Source organism: Marmota monax, unplaced genomic scaffold (assembly GCF_021218885.2).
Source record: "Marmota monax isolate L192 unplaced genomic scaffold, Marmota_monax_Labrador192_F-V1.1 WCK01_AAM20220418_F8-fsc00002, whole genome shotgun sequence".
Taxonomy (NCBI): Eukaryota; Metazoa; Chordata; class Mammalia; order Rodentia; family Sciuridae; genus Marmota; species Marmota monax.
Window position 1 is genome coordinate 43925493 of NW_026693571.1, and position 16071 is coordinate 43941563.

Here is a 16071-nt window from a genome sequence, read left to right on the forward strand (position 1 = left end):
TATTAAAGATGTGGGCTAGAAACCATAACATGATGTTGATAAATGTAAAATATTGGTATAGCAGTTGCAAAACCCAAACTGGCAGTCCTTAGTAAAAATGATCATGAAAATACTGTGGCTTATGAATTCCACTTCTGGGTGGTACTCCCCAGAAATTAAAAGGTGACATATTTGAGGGTGTTCTTGTCAGTGTTGTTTATAATGGCAGAGAGGAAGAGGCAGCAGATATAAGCAATGTCTCATATTAAAATTCAGAAAATTCTTGAAATATTGAGTGAAAAGTTGAACAAGGTCTAGAGTATAATGTCATTTATCCACATGTACACAAGAGATGAAAAATTGTGCATCTTTCAAGGATATATATATTTCCAAAGGATATATTCAACTCAATAGAATAATGCCTTAGTTTATGCTACTATAACAAAATACCTGAGACTGGGAACTTATGAAGAACAGAAATTTATTTCTCACAATTCTAGATGCTGCATCCTCCAGAGGGGAAGAGCACTGTGTCCTCACATGGTGGAAGATCAGAGGAAGGGAACCCACTCCCCCAAACCCTCTTATCAAGATCCTAATCCATTCATGCCCTCTGCCCTCATAACTGTCATGCTCTACCCTCATAGCTTAATCACTCTAACTACCCTTATCACTTTTAAGTACTCACCTCTTACTCTCACATTGGCTATTAAGTTTCAACACTTAAACTTGAGAGGAGATACCATCATTCAAACCATAGCAGGAAAGTACTACTTGTTGGTAGGAAGGGAACTGTGAAATAAATTCATTAAATGCTTTAAAACAGTGTATTTCCTTATACTGATACTTCTAGGAATCTTTCTTTTGAAAACAATTTTTAAAAGCACAAAGATAATAAACAATAATGTTTATAATTGTGAAAATTGGAAACAATCTAAATGCCCAAAAATATAGAAATAGGTTAATAACCTGTAATGCTACAATACTATTCAGTGATATAGGTTAGTATTAATAGGTTAATAACCTGTAATGCTACAATACTATTCAGTGATAGCCACAATAATCATGTTTTCAGAGAAAAGTTAATAACATGGGAAAATGCTTTAAAGTGAAGCAAATAAAAATAAAGTGAAGCAAATATATAAAACCATAATTATTTTTATTCAAAATAAGGATATAAATGCATGAAAACAGTAAAAAAAAAAACTAAGTGGTTTGTTTTTGGTTTTGCATGTTGATGTGAGAGATTTTAATCTTCCAAATTATTAACAATGAGCTTTTATTCCTCTTAGTACCCGAATTATAGCCATATTTAGATTTAGAGATAGTTCCAGATGTGAATCAGGCTATATACTCTTCATACGAGATTCATTGCCTCTCTTATTTAAAGTGCTAAAACTAAGTGATCCATCAGCTGAACTCATTCACTATCACTAGCTGCAGTGAATATTTATAGATTGGAAATGATATTTAATTGACACAAGAAGGTATTTTACCATCTAAGTTTTATAGTACATCTCTGAAATGTGGGAAACCTCACAGACTTATACATAGGAATCAGTTTTGACTATCACATATTCAACTGGGGATTGCACAAATATAACCCTCTAAATATGAGTTAAATATGCAATCCATATTGCTTCTCTTTCTCTAGTGCTGGACCAAGATACTTCCAAGGTTGCTGAGACACAGGACAAGAAAGGATATATTATCAGATCCCTTATCCTCCTCCCCTTTCTAAAACTTTATTAGAGAAAAGAATGCACATTTGGCTAGTTTAAAGGAAAAAGATATCTTATTAAGAAGTTACAAGAACATTTGTATTCTCAGAGGCAGGATCCCTCTTCCTTGGGTTCCCTAGGTGAAATATATGTAGAGAATTTTTGTAAACTTGTCATTTTTAATTTAAAAAGCAATACCCAATGCAGATTGGATTTATACCAAGAAGATACAGTTATTTCAATCTTTGACTACATATATGTAAACAATGGCAGTTAGGTAAAATGTTTTTTGTTTGTTTGTTTTTTAAAGAAAACCCCACAGTGGCAGGATAAGGAAGAGGTGCCATCTCCTATGTTCTAGTGGCAAGGAGACAATATAGACAGTATTTTCATTTTTAACAGAAACACACCACAAGATTTTATGCCCATGAGTGTCCAGGAAAGCAATTCCTGGTTCTTTAATTAGAAATTGGATTCAATTAAACACACATCACCTCACATCTCAAGACAAAGGTTCAAGTGTGAACTGGTGTCATTCTGTGGACTTACACTCTTCCATCAACCAAAGAACATATGGACAGTGAACCATATGCAGAAGGTCGGTTGGTCGGTCGGTTGGATTTAATCTAAGGCAGGAGTAATGTGATTCATATTTTTCTCTTTAACATCTCTTAATACTTTACTTAGTTGAATATAGATTAGTGATTTAAGTTCAGACATTTCTTCAGATGAAACACATTATAGAGGAAATTAAAAGACTCAAAAAATTCTTCTCCTTTTTTAAAATTTTACTTAGAACCAAATGGCCTCAGAGGCTCTAAAGCAAGGGGGCGGGGAAGAATTGAGTAATTTTATCATGAAATTAATTTGCAATTGGATTTGATGAATTAATACAAATCACTTTTTCTCAGATTGTCAACTTAATTTTTCAAATTATGTGTTCTATACAATTTGCCCAACAATTTGCTTTATACTGATTTTAGAAAAATATGACCATTCAATGTTAAAACAAATATGGTCAAGTCCAGGTAAATACTAAACTTTAGATTCAGTCACAGCTGAAGCTGCATTTAATTACCAGGTAATTGGCATGCAAGTGAACTGATTTTCTATGTTTATCTCAGTTATTAATTTAAAAAAGTATTTGTTGAGTCCCTACTCAGTACTGGAACTATGCTAGACTAGTCTATAGATAATAAGTGTATGCCTATGGCTTTGGAAAGCTCTTAAGGAATCACCCCTGGGTACCCAGGAAGCCCTCAAGAAGGGAGGATCATAGTTTCAGAATTTTTGGACCCCAACTGAAAGCCATAGTGAGATCATTTTTGGAAGAACTTCCTAAAGCTGAATGGGACACTGGAACATACAGATCAGTAACTATTTCTATCTCATGACTTCAGAAGGTAACAAATTTGTGGGGGGAAGTCCATGGGAGCAGTTTGTAGAAGAATATACATGCCATTTCTAAATCTAATTGAGTAGTCCATTGCTCCCACCACAGTTAAAATGAAAAAGATAATTATAAAAGTGAGTTTTCTAAGACACTGGGGAACTGTGGAAACAATGAACTTTGGAATAAATAAAATTGAGGATAAGAAAGAGCCCTCCCTCATTTAAATGAGATCAGATTGAAGGCTCTTTCTCCTGCCACAGGTGACATTTGCTAATTCAGACCATGAGCTGCAAACCACACTTGGCACAGGCAGAGTGGTTCTATTGCAAAGAGAAACTAGAAGAAATTACACAGCCACCCATGCTAGTGTAACAGATTGAGACAGGAGCATCACATCCGTGGTGTATTTTTCCATATTACATGTCGTCTGGGCACTAGGACAGCTAGGGAGGAGGACAGCTGGGCCACAAAAGCAAGACATCTTCTTTGTCTTGTAACCTTAGGGATCAAACACCTACTAGATTTTGGATTCTTGTTGGTGGAATGCCAAAGATCTAAATTCAAAACCTCTAAAAGTTAGAACTATGAAGACTATGAAGAGAGAAACTGGCTAGGACCTCAATCAAAACCTTGAATGCAGGACCACCTTTGAGATATGGGGGCCACTAGTAAATATGTTGTGCAGGGCTTTGTATACATAAACAATTGATTAAGAAATATAAAATTCATAGGTCCATGAGAGATAGAGACTTATTGTTGAAGATTCAGAATATGATGGAGAAGAGGTACTTACTTACTTGTCTTTTGCATGCATGTAAGCATTCTTTCTTCATAGTATTCAGGGATGATCTCTTACTATCCTAGTGCAGGATCCCTTTCTTCATGTTCTTTGTTGTTACAGATGCTGTTCCTGGCTGATTTTATGTCTCCTACCATAAGCAAACTGTAGCTCCATGAAATCTGTTTGTATTGGTACAATACAGATTTCTTTGCCTCTGACATCTATTTAATGTGCATTGATTCAATGCTGAGTGCATCATTGTTCATGATGCCCCCCATGTATCTTGCTGCTCATCAACACTGGCTTCCATTAACGATCTCAAAATTTCTTATCATGCTTTTGTCAATCGTGACCTCAAATGTAAGTTTATCCATAGCATGCAGGAAAATGTGATTTGCAATTTGTTTTCTGCTAATATTAAATTAACTTTTTGGAGTTTTATAGAATAGAGATAAAACAATATATTTTATGATCCTATTTTCTTTTGAAATTTTTAGGACATGATCACTGCCTTTTGGATTGTGATTATTTTTTCAATATTGTTAATACCCCTGTCTTCCACATACCACCACCAGTAGGGACAATAAGTAAGACTCATATGGGCAGAAAAAAGAATGATCCTACTTACTCAAATATATATATTTGAGTAAGTAGGATCATATATATATATATATATATATATATATGTATATATATATATATATATATATATATACATATATATATATGTATTGTGTGAGTGTGTGTGTGTATGTATATATACCATTCAATATGGCATAAAATGATCCAGGAGAACATGACATGACCACATCTATGTGAGAACAGAGGCAAGAGAAGGCATTGTTCAGAAGAACTCATTGGCATTTTAGAGCCTTGTCATAAAAACACAAAGGACAAAAGCAGACCCAACGTGTGGTACAGAGTCTATGAAGAGGGTAATGTAATCATATCTTGTGCCATAGAAGAAGGGAAAATAGTAAAATATGTTTAGTCCTCCATCCCCTCTGTGCTACTGCCCTTAAGTGCTGTAAACTAGAGGTAACATTGTGAGCCTAAGGTAGATGAGTAAGTAAACAAGCCCAGACACTTGGCTCAAGCCTAAAGGTTAGAAGCAGACCACTGAGAGTCCACAATCCTGAACTCATCCTGTGTTTAATGTGACAAGAATAACCTACAATCAGACAGTCAGCAGCATTCTGGTGGCCAAACTTTGTACTATTATGTGAAAAAAAAATAAATACTATATTGTCCAGCAGTAGTAATGAATTTTAAGTGTGCCCTTTTGAAACCTAGGATGTTCCTGTAGACTCAAGTCCCAGATCTCTTTGGGTATCTGGTTGAATTCATGTGTAAAGTAGAAAGTCTCAAAGTAAGCTGAGGAGAGAAACAGGGACTAGGGTCCACGGGTCCCAGTGTAGGCATGGGATGCATTGCACAGACAGTCCTGCTGGCAATAGAAAAGGAATTGGAAAAATTAAAATAAGTGCTTCTGGCATCTAGGACCCATGCAAGACCAAGACTGGGCTTGGCAAGCTTCACCTGGATCAAAGTTCTGGTTCTGGCCAACCCAAGGTATTGGAGGACAAATTAGAAAATTTTAGACAGGGTACTCCAAAGCCTAGGACTCCGGAAGTATGGGGCTGGCACAGTGTCCAGTTTAAAAGCTATACTGCCTGAATGAACCATGACAGGAGATGGAAAGTTTTTGAAACAATTTACAGTAGTTACAGAAAAATTATCAGTCAAGCCAGGAAATAGGACCAAATAACCACCACCACCAACAACAACAACAAAAACCCAAAGGGGAAAAAACACAACAGATGATAGAATGAACCCAATAGATGGTACAGATATTTAAATAATCAGACAGGCACTTCTAAATAATTATGAATAATATGCTTAAGAAACCAGATCGCAGTTGTAATTCACAAAATGCTAGAAATTAATGAAAGAATAATTGATATTAAGAACTCAGTGAATTATACATAGGAGGAGATATGATTATTGGCCTAGAATATGAGTTTGGACTAATTGTGGAAAGAAAAGAGGAAGAAAACACAAAAAGAACCACAGCTTCAAAAGACTCTGTGGATGTCCAGCAGGATAAATACAAAGAAAACAATACTCAGACACATCATAGTAACACTGCTGAAACTAAAAAGAAAGAGAAAGTCTTAATACAACCAGAGGAAAAAACATGAGCTTCAAAGGAACAAGACTTATAGTAGACTTTTCAAGAAAAACATGGAATAATACATCTAAAGTGCTAAAATACAGTAACTTCCAATCTATAACCTAATAGCTGAGAAAATTTGCTTTAAAATGAAGATAAACTAAAGACTTCTCAGACTAATGCTGAAAGAATTTTCACCAACCAAACTATAGCCAAAGAAATTCTAAAGGTGAATTCTTGAAGAAGGAACATGTCTCAAGAGACAGGCATCAAAATTCATGAAAATTGGAGAGCATTGTCAAGTATTAACAGGGGTAAATATAAACCTAAGCAGAATTAAAATATTGAACAACTGTAGCACAGAAGGATGCCAAGGAGTTAGATGAAGCTAAAGTGCCCTAACATTCTTGTGCTACTCAAGAAGTGATGAAGTGTTAATGTGCAGTAAATGCCACCAAGTTAAGGATGCATGTTGTGATCCTCCAGTAACAAAAAGAATAATAGGAGCTAAGTGGGGCAATGGAATTTTTTAAATGCCTGCTTAAGATGAAAGTTAATAATAGGGAACAATGACCAGAGACAACAAACAAAACAAATAGTAATAGGGGCAATTTAAACCCACATAGATCTGTAATTGCATTAAATGCAAGTGGGCTAAATATCCCAATTAAACAAGAACCCTCTCATCAAGGGATTGGTAAACTTTATGTTAATCAGCCAGATAACGGTTTAAATTTTACAGGCCATATATGTCTCTGCTGCCTATTCTTCTCTCTTTGATGTTTACAACTCCTTAAATATGTAAAAACCTTTGTTAGCTTTCAGATTGTGCAAATCAGAAAATATAGATTTGGCTCAAGATCCACAGTTTGCCATTCTCTGCTCGACATTGGTGTAGATGATTACCACCACGATGATATGTATTTAGGGTCCACCATGTACTAGACACATAAGAACATCATATGAATTAATTCATCTAAGCCTCATATTAATCATGTGAAATAAATACTGCTATAATCTCTGCCTTCCTGAAGAGGAACCTGAAGTACATAAAAGTTAAGTAACTTGCTCCAATCTTAAAGTAAGTGGCCAAATTAAGGAGTCTAGCTCCAGAGCTAACCTTACTGAGTTATTAGTAACAGTTCTAGTTAAATGTGTAGTCCTCAGTGAAACAGTAGTAATATGTTTGCTTAAAAGAATCTTGCCTCTGAAGGCTAGAAAATAGGTCTTGCTGGGGACTTGAAATATCCTAAATAACATCCAGCTTCCAGCAAGAATTGTTGGCCCTATTAATTTATATTGCAAAAGTCAGGGCTATTGATTTATGCCATACCTCACTACAGCTTGGAATCCATTTTCCTTTATCAAGTCTAAATTTCTTCAGTGTTCATGAAAGGACATTTTTAAGAAAACTACTGTCTCAATATGATGCTGACCTGAGTTGCTTTTAAAGACAATCCAGTCAATTTCCAATACTATTTCTGCCATCTTAGATATAGGTGTGGATCAACTGTAGTATGGCAAGTCTACAAATTTCTTGGAGCAATTGGTCCATATCAACCTGAAAATAATTTGCAAGTAAGTACAGATGCAGTCTACATTTCCATTAATAACATGTTTATGTGTTTATAAAAATAATAAGTATGTAATCATGTTGTTGTTTCTTGCTCAAATTTATTGGGTTAATGTCCTTATTAGATAATGAGCATTATGTAGGTGTTTATCAAAGATCAATCCACAAATGGTTATTTTCAAAAGCTTTTAATGTTTCATCTTTATGAAATATTTTTATATAAAAGAATGTAATTGAAATATGCAGTTTCCAAGTGGTCATAGTTAATAGCAGTTTTATGCTTTTTTCCAGAAAAAAATGTAATTACAAAATAGTGATAGCATAATACAGTAAGTTTTGAGTGTATGATATTGTATAAGCATTTTATGTCCAATCATTTGAACAATGAAATATATTGTTTTAGGTTTATAGCTTAAGTATTAAGCAATGTGTCCTAGTCAAAAATTTCAACATAGAAATCCTGTAATAAGGACATTTATGAGGCTAATTTACCAACAAACTTGACATATACCTGAAAATACCTTTATATTCTCAATTATTTCTCTCTGAATATTTTTTAGCTCTTAAATAGGCACTAGTGCTGTATTTGATTATTTTATGTTCAAAATATTATTCTGAACAGAAATAATTCTGAAAAGAAGTACTAAATCATCAGAACAATAATATAAAATATTTCCTCTTAAAGCTCAGCTCCTCAACAGCCAAACCTCTTAGTAGTTCCCTTAGGTGTTGTGAACCCATTAAGTCAATGAAGTTTTGCCACAGTGAACACGGAAGAAAAGAGTTTAATTCCAATTGGTGCTAAATGTATAAGCACAAATTTCTACATTCCTTCCCTTTACAGGTGGACTGCAAATCCCCAGATGTAGATTCATTTTAATTTTGCTTGTTTTCATTCTTCATTCCTCCAGCAACTTCAAATTCTTGCCAAATAACTATCCCTATCCTTTGGCCCAGTTTCTCTGGCAACACAAAAAGAGAGAGCAAATCACTGGAGATGTTCTTGCTGAGGCCAAACATGTGGGGCTGCAGCAGTTGGCAGGTTTTTTAAAAATTATTATTATCCACTAACAAAAGCCATAGAAGAGGTTTCTAAGGTGGTACATTTTGTTCATTGAAGATTTCCCTCTGAAGACGTTTTCAGTCAGAAGGTACCTTCAATGTCAAACTAACTCCCTGGATTTTCAGCCCCCCCACTCCATTTTTACATGCTTCTGGTTGTTTTACTCACTCTGTCTGATTTTTTTACTCCCTCTTTCTGATTGTTTTACTCCCTCTTTTTGCAGCCCTCCTTCTTCCAAGCTCTTCAAAACCAGCTTTCAGAAAAGTCTCTGACACATTCACTCACATTAAGGCACAAGTGGCTTATTGATACATTAGGCAGCCATCATGAGCCACCTTCCGTGGCGGTTAATTTTAATGTGTCAACTTGACTGAGCTAAGGGATGCCATTTAGCTTGTGCCACAGTTTAGATATAAAACATCCTGCAAAGGCCCATATGTTAAAGGCTTTGTCCACAGCCCATGGTTCTATTAGAAGGTGATGGGACCTTCAAGAAATAGGACCTACTGGGAGGTCGTAGATCATTGCAGGTGTGTCCTGGAAGGAGACTGTGGAAATTCAGACCCTTGCTATACTCCCTTTCATTTTCCAGGCACCCATAAGGCAGATAGCTTTCTCCACCATGCACTCCCCACTATGATGTTTTGCCTTGAACCTCCAAAACTTGATCCTTTCCTCAAGTTGATTTAACTCAAGTATTTGTTGGTGATGGAAAGCTGATTGATACCACTGGTGAAACATCATCTCTGAGTATATCTATTAAGGTGTTGCTGGATGAGGTTAGCATTTGAATGGGTGATTTGAGTAAGGATCATTCTCACCAGTATGAGTGGGCACCATCCAATTCATTAAGGGCTCAAATAGAACACAAAGGTGGAAGAAGGGCAAATTCCAGCTCTCTGTTTGGAATGGGTCATTCATCTTCTTCCCTCTGACATAGGAGCTTCTGATACTTGGGTTTGGGGACTCAGACCAAGACCTACACAATCAGCTTCCTTTGGTCTTAGGCCTTTGGACTTGACCTGAGTTCCATCATTGTCTTCCCTGGTTTTCCAGCTTACAGACAGCAGATCATGAGAATTCTTGGCCTCCTTATAAATATTTTTTAAAAAAATTCTTGGCCTTTATAATAATATGAGCCAACTTACATAAAATATATGATAGATATTTGCATGTGTGTTTCTGTTCATCTAGAGAACCCTGACTAATATATCTTTTCTGGATAAATTTGCACTTAAATAGCATTCATCAAAGTGCATCTATAGTTTAAGAATGTCTAACATTAGCAAGGAAGGCAATGGTAGAAAAGAAGTGAACCTAAAGTTTTATAATTCTACCTACTGAAAGAATATACATGATACACCAAGGCTGAACTACTTAAGTTCATGTGGTAAAACAAGTGGAGAGTTGTCCTCTTGCTAACTAAACTTTAACCATGTGAACAGGCAATATGTAAAATTGAAGACAATTTTCTTCAATATGTCAACATGTGCTAAAGTATTTACATGAATATAAGACTGACAGAAGATGACACATTTGCAAAAGGAAATTTATATTTAATTCAAACTGGTTTCTTAGAATCTAGTAGAAGCTACACAGCTAACAAGCTGAAATTATTTGAAATTTTACTCATGTTGGCCTTATTACTTCAATGAATTGCTCTTTTCCATTTTTATGGCTAATGAAAAACATGGTTTTCAAATGATGAAAACTATGAAGGCTAAAGCTGAGATTTTTTCTTAGGGAAAGTTCTTTAGTACTTGTGCAATTTGAAATGGCAGCAATTAGTTTCTTAGTGGGAACTAATCACTTGCACAAAGAGAAAACATATCATTTTAGATACAGAACCAGCATTTGATTTGATCAGCAAATTCCTAATTTGAAGAAAGAAAAATTGCTTCAGGGCCTGGGTGGGCCAAAGTAGTGAACCACGCATGTAAAATATTGAGCTTTGATTAGGAATATAAATAATTATTAGCTTATACCACATGGTATTTCTCCTTTCTTCTCTTTCATTCTCTATATCTGCAGGGTATTTTATAAAATTTAACTATGGGGAGGAGGGCGAGCTATCCAAGGGAACCCTGTCTTCCCTTAACTCTTGTTAACACGGATCCTGAAGGCTTGGTTAAATGCAGAGTCCTACAGTCAGAGGGGTAAGAAAAATCAGATGTGTCAGCCGTGGTCAGAGTACATAGCATTTTGAAGTTTCAAAGACAAATTGTGCCTGGTTCTTTTTTTTTTCTAAAATGACAACTAATTGTATATTCAAAAACTAAATATGAACATATTCAGTTTTAGGAATAGAGCTTTTATATCAAAATTACCATTGGGATCATGCAGCCCTTCCCCCCCAGACTTTATATTTATGGAATTAATTTTAATCAAGTCATTCTATTCATCCCCAGTGATAAAGCAGTACTATTATCTCAGGTTTTTAGTTAAAAAAAAAAAGTTTGTTTTGCTAAACATTTTTCTGAGACTCAAAACACTGACATTTCATGGAGTGACTTTCTGAACTTTAGAAATATATTGTATATTTTAATTTGAAGAAATTCTGCCTAAATATATAGACATAATGAATGAACTGGTTGATTTGGGTAATTATTCAGAAAAATTCAACACATACTCTCAGTCAGTTTCCTTTTATGAGAGACAGTCTGAATACCTCATATCCACAATTTTCTGTGTTTATCAATCTAAGGGCTGAATTGCTAAATAGAACCAAGGATTGGAGAATCATTTTTCACAGGATGTGACTGTTTTTCTATTACTCAAATGTCTGACCAGAACTTGCTGTTCACCTCCTTAATATCTGAAGGAATTGTGTGAGTTCTGTACTGAGACAACATAAGGACAAGATGACAGCCCTATGGATGAGCAGGTAATTCAAACCAGAAGAAAAGCAATGATGAGAAATGTCAATGTGTAGTTGACTTTGGGCTTTGGTCATATTTGAACCAGTGTTGGTTTGAATCTCCTTTGCTCATTGGCCAGTTCTGTGTGTCTTGCCCATCCTTTCTTCTTTTTAAATTAATACACATTAGTTACCCAGAATGATGTGTTTCATTGTAGCATGTTTGTACATGTATACAATATACTTTGATCATATCTATCCCCCCTTATTCTCCCTTCCCCCTTATAACCTTTTTCTCTTCATTCTACATATAAGACAAAATGTGTCTGAGGATGGCTTAACATGATTCTGTTTTTGGTGCTAGGGATTGAGCCCAGAGCCTTTTGCATGCAAGGCAAGCACTCTACCAACTGAGCTATCTCCCCAGCCCTTAATGATGATCTTCAGTTCCATCCATTTTTCTGCAAATGTGGGAAAACTGGATATCCATATGTAAAAGATTGAAACGATATTTCTCCCTCTCTCTCTCCCACCCCCCTGAATAAAAACCAACTCAAAATGGATCAAAGACTCAATATAAGACCTGAAACCTGGAAACTGCTAGGAGAACACATTGGAGAAACACTTCAAGACATAGGCACAGACAGTGATTTCCTAAACAGTTCTCAATTAGCTCAGGAAATAATAGAAAAATCCATAAATAGAATTGCATCAAATTAAAGAGTTTCTGTACAGCAAAGGAAACAATACCAGTATGAAAAGAGCCTTTATTCATTTTACTTTGATCCACTCTTATCTATCCTCTTTTAAATACTAATATTAACTCAGCAATTACAGAGAACTTGTTACTTGTCCACAATTGTGCTCAGGTATTTCCTTAGATTATAGGCTTTCTGATTCACACTAGAGTTCATTAATTATTGTTTTCTCTGTTTCTAATCTTATTGCTGATTTCCATGGCTCAAATGCATACAATGCAAGACACTCCAGAAGAGGATTCTCATGGGTCACACTATTTCTACAGGAGTTTTTCTTTCTCTGATACACTTCCTCAAATTTTGAGAATGATTCATATTCTACCATGAATACAGGAAAGAAGAAAAAGAAACCTTTGGAAGAGTGTGGAAAACTTTAGCCATTGTTTAACATTTTAGTTTCTTTCCCTTCACTCTAAAGGTTCCTTCTGCTGTGGCAGTGTTTTCCATAGAGGAGAAAATCGGTGGGCATATGCATAGGAATAATAAGTAATAACACAGTCCATGTCCTTCAATCATCATTGTCACAATCATCGTCATCATTATCATCATCATCTTGTTTGTGGAGTTCTATTTCAGAGGTAGAATGCCTAATTAGAACTTCAACTTTAAACATCTGATAGGGAGATTTTTGAAGTATAGATGTTTAAAAACAGCAGGAATAGATTTATGTTTACCAACGTTTTCAGTTTTGCCTACACTGAAGAGACTAGAAAAAAAGGAGGTCTGACATGGTACACATTCTTTATACCAGTCATTCAACTCTACATGCTTCATAAGACAAAAAAACTCAATCATTCACTTGACAAAAATTTACCAAATACCCACCATGTTCAAGATACTATTTTAGGAGATTCTGGAAGGCCTACCAGACAAAGTGCTATTTAAATCCTACAGGAAGTGAGGAAGCCAGCCCTATGGGTTTATGGAAGAAAAACAGGCCAGGAAGATCAAAGAATTTCACAAAGGCCTGAAGCAGGAGAGAGCATGATTCCTGAAGACAGCAAGGAGGCCACTAGAAAAACAGTGTAGGGTTGGAACCACGGAAGAGTTGTCAAGAATGAGCTCAGAGAGGTTGCAGAGAGATAGACCATATGACACCTTGTAAATCATAGTAAAGAATGGATCTAATCCAATGTGACAGGGAGCCATTGTAGAACTGAAAACAGAGAAGTGTATAATATTCTTGAGACCAGAAGTTTGGATTACATGAATATATACATTCATTTGGAATCTGTGATATGATGGAACAAAATCTTGTATAGTTAGATTATTCTGTTATGGAATGTAGTAGCTATTTAGTTTTTCTGACCCTAATCTGTTTTGGCTTTTATTGTTAGAAGGTATACAGCTAATCTGATTATAATAATGAGGCAGAGTAACTCTTTTTGCCTCCTTTTTTAATAGCAAAGACTGTATCTACCCTGAAATGTCCTTAATTATGCTTATGCTGTTCAGTGGGAGGGAAATGATGGAATCTACCTATGGTGTGCTAAGTATGCAATAATCCCTTTCAGACCTAGTAAACTAATAATTTTTTATTAGATCATACAGTCCCTTCTAAATATGTTTCTATAATTTGTATGATGGTCTTAGTGGTGGTCTCCATAGAAAAAAATTTAATGAAACTGATACACTTTTATGTATGAATACACAATTATTAATAATGAATATGGAATTGTATATCCATGGAAAATAATACTGCACAACAGTAAAAAGGACTGAAATGTCAATACACACAATATAATGGAATTTCAGTAGTCACCCTTCTCTGGAGTTTCACTTTCAGACGTTTCAATTACCCATGGTCAAATGCAGTTTGAAAATGTGAAATGGAAACTTTCAGAAATAAACAATTAAGAAGTTTTAAATTATGTACTGTTTTGGATAGCATGATATTATCTTGTGCTGTCCCACTTCATCTTATTATTCCTTTGTTAGCATATTTGTGCTCTATATGCTACCTTTCCATTAGTCACCTAGTGGCATTTTTTTTATCAGAACAACTGTCATGGTATAACAGTGTTTGTGGTCAAGTAACGCTTATTTTACTTAATAGTGGCTCTAATGTGCAAGAGTGATCCTGACAATTTGGACATCCCAAAGAGAAGTGCTGAGAGCCATAGCTGAGTCCAAATGACACATGGCATTTTTGCCAGAACGGAGTGGTTGAGAGGTGACACCAGCAAGCCATTGAGATGACAATGGTTATATTAAGCTGTGATATTAGACCCTGCTGTCCGCCTGTCCGCCTCGGCCTGCTACTTTGGAGTTCTTGCTAGCAACTTTGGAGTTCTTACGGGGATTCCCGGAGAGTTCCCATTGGTTGGGGAAGTGCTGGAGGCAGGATTTCCAGTTGGTATGTGGTTCCTGGAGGAGCCGTGTGGCATTCGGGAGAGTTCCTGGGGAGCGTGAGTGGAGTGTGCTGGTGGAGTTCAGAAATAAAGTTTGTTCCTGCTTCAGTGGCTCGTGATTTGTGCTCAGCCAGACTGCGGCATTTGGCGGCCCATGCGGGGAATGCCTGAAGCTCGGAGGTAAGTGAAATTGCTCACCCCTGAGGGAAGGCAAGAGAATGGGTGACCATTTCAAAAAACAATGTGTTCTTGTTTTGATTTGTTTTGTTTTTGTTTCAAGCTGCCTATCCCTAGAACTTTCTCAGGAAAACTGGGAAAAATGGTTGGCTCAAGGTTTGAAGTTGTTCGCCCCTGAGGAAGAGATAGAAATAGACCACAAATGCACATGTCAAGGAAATAGGAAAATTGATACAATGATTTTTTGTTCCATTTTTGTTTCATTCGGTTTCAGTTTTGTTTTGTGTTATCTTGTTGGATTGCGTTATCTTTATAGTAGATTAGAAATTAGTAAAAAACAAACTGAAAGAGTGTTAAGTAAATTGTTAGAGGTCCAGACTATGGTAGAAAACATGTTAGATCAAGCAAAAGAGAAGGTCTCTCGAGCTAGTCAGATAGAAGAAGAAAATTTAAAGGAAGAAAGCTTAGAGGAGAAACAGCTATCAGGGGGGAAGCTACAACAGGAGGCTGCTACTAACACTGTTCTATCACCAGAGGGTGTAATTCAACCAACAGTTCCACCTATGGAGACAGCTGAGTGGCCCTCAACCCCCGTAGTTGATAGATGGGATCCTGAGACAGGACCTCAAAGATTAGCATGCCCTGTACTTGAGCAGGCAGGAGGGCAGTGAATTCACCGTGCTTTAGATTTCAAAACAGTGAAGCAGTTAAAGGAGGCTGTAACAACCTATGGTCCTCAAGCACCCTTCACTGTAAACATGATCGAATCTATTACCAACTTGGACATGACGCCAGCAGATTGGGCTAGCATGTGTAAATCTGTGCTAAATGGAGGGCAATATTTGTTATGGAAGATTGCCAATGAGGAATTTTGCACGGAGATAGCTAGGCGAAATGCAGCAGCCGGTTACCCTCAAAGAAATCTAGATATGTTATTAGGAAAAGGACCTTATGAGGGTCAACGGCAACAAATTGAATATGATCATGCTATATATTCACAAATTGCTGCAGATGCAGTTAGGGCATGGAAGACTTTACAAGGACATTGAGATTTACAAGGTCAATTATCTAAGATAATACAAGGAACTAATGAACCTTACGCTGAATTTGTAGATAGGCTTATTCAAACAGCTACAAGAGTTTTTGGGGATACAGAACAAGCAATGCCCTTAATAAAACAACTGGCTTATGAGCAAGCAAATCGTTGGTGCAGAGAGATCATTAGACCATGGAAACATGGAGATT